The sequence below is a fragment of the Gadus macrocephalus genome, chromosome 13 (assembly GCF_031168955.1).
Source record: "Gadus macrocephalus chromosome 13, ASM3116895v1".
Classification (NCBI taxonomy): Eukaryota; Metazoa; Chordata; class Actinopteri; order Gadiformes; family Gadidae; genus Gadus; species Gadus macrocephalus.
In genome coordinates this window covers 18,130,578-18,134,940 of record NC_082394.1, presented here as the reverse complement: position 1 = coordinate 18,134,940, position 4,363 = coordinate 18,130,578, and positions in this window count along the sequence as shown.

Genomic DNA, 4,363 nt, shown 5'->3' with positions numbered 1-4,363 from the left:
GGGAGCGAGGGAAAAAGCAAGAACAGCAAAAATGTTAGTGAGCAAAACCTGGTAAGGATGGAAATTAATTTTGTAAAGCGATTCATCATCATTCTGTCCAGAATCATCTGTCATCACTCTGTCGTGCCCGAAAAATCACCACGTCGTTTGAGAGTAGCCGTATTACTCAAATGAGAGATTCGTATTTGTTTCATAGTCGAAAGCTATGCAAACTAAAGTGATTGAAGTGTTTTCCACTAATTTTAGGGTTATGCTTAACAACCCTACAGAGAATATAAATTGGGAAGTTTTCATTTATAATATCTAATTAAGCTGTGTGGCAAATATGTTTGCTTCTGCATTTCTGCATTTGTCAGTGTCATCGAAGCCTCTTAACACCAAAGTTAAATGAAGCACCAGGTTGAATCGGCACTGACACAACGAGAATGTGACAGAACACCAAATAACTGGTGACTTCTTGAAGGGGTTGTCAATGAGCTGAGACGTTCCCCCAGAAGCGTAATCACTGGGTCAGACGTCAAGTTTTCCTAATGTAGCCTAGACCGTGGCTCTATCATCACAGCGCACATTCAGACACAACGCTCACATTTCTTCTACTCTGAGAAAACCACAACATTATCACACACAAAAAACACACAGAAACACACAGAAAGAAAGACATCAAAGATCACCTCCAAAAACACTCTCAACTGCTTCAGGCTCAAAGGCTTGAACTGGTTTAAAACTTTTTTTCTCAGTAATTTTGTTTTCTCTCTGTCTTTCCTGCGGGATGAGGGTGAGGTTTATCGATTGGGGAATGTAGGTTGGTGAATGAGGGCAGATTAAGGGACCGGGAGGAGAAGAGGGGCTGTGATGGGGGCGTGGGGAGGGAAGGGGTCTTGTAGAAGCAATGATTAATCATAAGTCACATTTCTCCTCTGGGCATATGGATCACTGTCAGAGTGAGGAGGTGTCCTCATTTGCTAGACGATATAGTAGCTCTCTCTCTCTCCAATCCTACCCTAAAACCCCCTAGCATCTCCCTCCCTCCACAATATAAATGTTTTCCACCCGTCTTAACAGAGAGACGCTATGTATCAGGCAATCACAAGGTCTCTTTCCTTTCTCGGTTTTTCTGATGTTTCCCGTTTGTATGTTCTGGTGGCATGGGTGGCATCCATGAAGATGATCATTGTGTAGAAAAACGAAATAGAAAACGAAAGCAGCAGCGACGCGTTGCTAGACTCATCTTTAATTAACTGAGCAGATGCGATCATGCATGTTTTTATCCTTCTTCTGAAAACATGAAGGGGAAAGCGCAAAAGGAAGCCTCTTGTTACAGGTCATTAAACAACGTGATTCGATGCGATCGGGATACAACCGAGTCAAAGTTATTTCTTTCGCTTGGGTCTGTTCATGGTTCGATAAAGGTTTTTACATTTTCAATATCCTGCCAATTAGGAGAGTGTGTTAAATGAACATACGGCTCTTGGTTCTCACTTTGTGTTTCAGATTACAATTCAGGGCAGTCTTCATTAATGCCCTATTATACCCTGGCATTGACCTACAATTTTATATATGTCACAGCATTGGCAAATTGGGGGCAAATCTAAGATAAATTAGTTATAGTATCCATTTTTTTTCGTTACCCCTTGGCCTACCCTACTTTCTTGAAACTTGGAATACTCCTCAACGCGGGCAGCTAGAGAAGGAGACTGGTCATGCCAAGCGTTAAGAGGCAAAGGTCAAAGGTTAAACGTCATGACAGGGAGTTTCAAATCCCAGATGGTACCTCCACATTACACATGGATCTTGGTACACTGCAGATACGATCAGATTCAGCTGAACCTTTCCCTTGACTAACCAGCCATGTTACCCTGTACATCCCTCTCAAACGGTTCACGTTGGTGGACGTGCTTGGCCAATGAGTGTATCTCAACTATCACGTCTTGCATGTGATATTTTATGTTAATGAACTTATATCCGGGCTCTCCTACAAAAGAGATTTCAATCTGAATGAGACTTCCTGAGAAAATGTAATAGATACAGAAGAATACTAATAACAAAATTCTTTAATCACGGACGTACCATATAGCCCAGTGGTCGCGACACCCTCCGTTATAAAGTTCCCCCGAGCCGCCTGATGATACCGCCTTATGGTCCGTGCTGTGCCCTCGCTCATCACTGCAACATGTCTGGAAAACTCACCAAAAAAAGGAACCCCATTGAGCTCATCAAAACAGCTCCCCCGCTGCTGAACATCAGATGAGCTCGTAACACTCAAAGAGCTCGACGGAAAACAGCGGCCTGTATAATTCTGAGAGTGAGGCGACATATTCCCCCAGCATTATTAGAGAAACAGCGGGACGCACTGAACTGTAGTTATCGGCATATAGACACACAGTGATGGGCTTCAATTAAACCCCCACGGCAGGAGCTAAAACCAACCCGTCTGTAATGACCGGGCAGGGAGGACCGGGGCCAAGCTCAGGAAGAGAGCCTTGCTCTCTCCGTAGATGGAATTTAAAAGAAGACGAAGAGGAGGATGAAGAGGAGGCTGTCACAGTGGGAGCCGGCGCCGTGTACCGCAGCTAATGAGCCTACATGATTCGTGCGCAGCCTCCCCCCCCCCCGTGGAGGGACTCGTCCAGAGGGTGGAGGTGGTGGAGGAGGGGGTGGAGGAGATGCAGGTATATGAACAGAGTGGATCGGCAGCACGGATGAGTTGAATCCGATTCCAATGAAGTGGGCAGGATGGTCTAGCGGTGGTTAAGGTTCCAGCGTCTACCTGTAGATGCCCCTTGAGAAAGATATCGCACACCTCTCACTGCTCATAAAGGACATAACAAATATTTTGTTTAAAGCAACTGGTCGATTACTAAATAGAAACAGCTGCTGGGAAACAGACGTGGTACAGAGACAAACAGAGACAAAATAACCAGATTAGAATGAAAAGGATTTACAATGTTCACGAACCTATGCACGTGTTTACTTTTCTTTTAGTTTTAACTCTCAGGAGACCATGTGACACCCTCCCTTCGATCTCGAGATGGATGACAGTCCTATCGGTGCTGCGGTCCGTTGAAGAAATCGGTTGGGAACATTGTTTGCTTTTAGAATGATCGTTTAATCAGATTTGGACGAAAGCAGACTTTGAGTGATGGCTTGGTTTATACTTGCGAGCATCAGTCTGGTAGGACTGAACCCATCAGAGCCAGTGTTACCAGATTGGGCGGTTTTCTGTCCAATCATAAAAGGGCTGAAAGAAATGTTGCTGGGCAGGTGGATCAAACTGTATCACGGATCATTGAGTTTGTATGTTACTTAACTACAGCTTGTACACAGGTTATAGTGTAATATTTATAATCATATTACTAAAGGGAATAGCTTTGCACCACCTGCCTACGTTTTTTTATATTGACTGGCATGTTTTGACAATGAGTCATAGAACCCGTTTACCTGACTACTCAGCAATATGCTTGTCTTTGCCTAGTGTGTGTATGTGCATGTGCTTTTGTGTTAGTGTGAGATTTTGCTATTGAGTATGTGTGTGTGTGTGTGTGTGTGTGTGTGTGTGTGTGTGTGTGTGTGTTTGTGTGTTTGTGTGTGTGTAATGTGTATGAAAGAAAGAGAGGGAGAGACCGAGAGAGAAGAAAAGAGTGAGAGTGAGAGAGGGAGCAAAGGCTTTTGTTCACTTTGACAAACTGTCAGATCTGAAAGACAGTGGCTGGCGCTGGGTCTGACCAGGCGCGTGCCTTTATGGCAGATAATGGAGCCTGACTGTATTTCCTGCCACTGATTTGATTGGCAGATACTGATGTGTGTACAGCTTACTGTTTGATTACCTTAGGAGCAAAACAAATACTGTATTTGGTTGACAATTAGCAACACTTTATCGTTGGCTGATTAAAAAAAAATCAAATATATATGTAATATATATTTTAAATAAATAACAATAGATAAAGTGATTTGTGGTCTGAAACAGTTGTATGCAATCTCCATTTATTTGGTACTTGGGTTCACAGGCCACCTTACGCCTTGATTAAAGAAATAGGCTGTTCATATTTAACTATGTAACTATGTCAATATTTGCATAGCATCAATATGCAGCCTTATATATGGGCTAGACAAAATGTATTGATTATTTTGTATTTATTACGCAGTATTACACAAGTCATGTTGAATTGAGGTGCCACAATATAATGTCAAGCTATACAGCCTGCTCTGAAAATAGCCAATAAAGGCATTAGTTCTATAGGTATTGTATCCTTTGTGGTAATGCTGGCCTGCCTTGTCCCAAGATGAACTTTCTTCCCTGACGCGCCTGTGCTCTGCAATGCAACACCTTACCGAGTAGGAGGGACGAGTCATCAAACCCTCATCG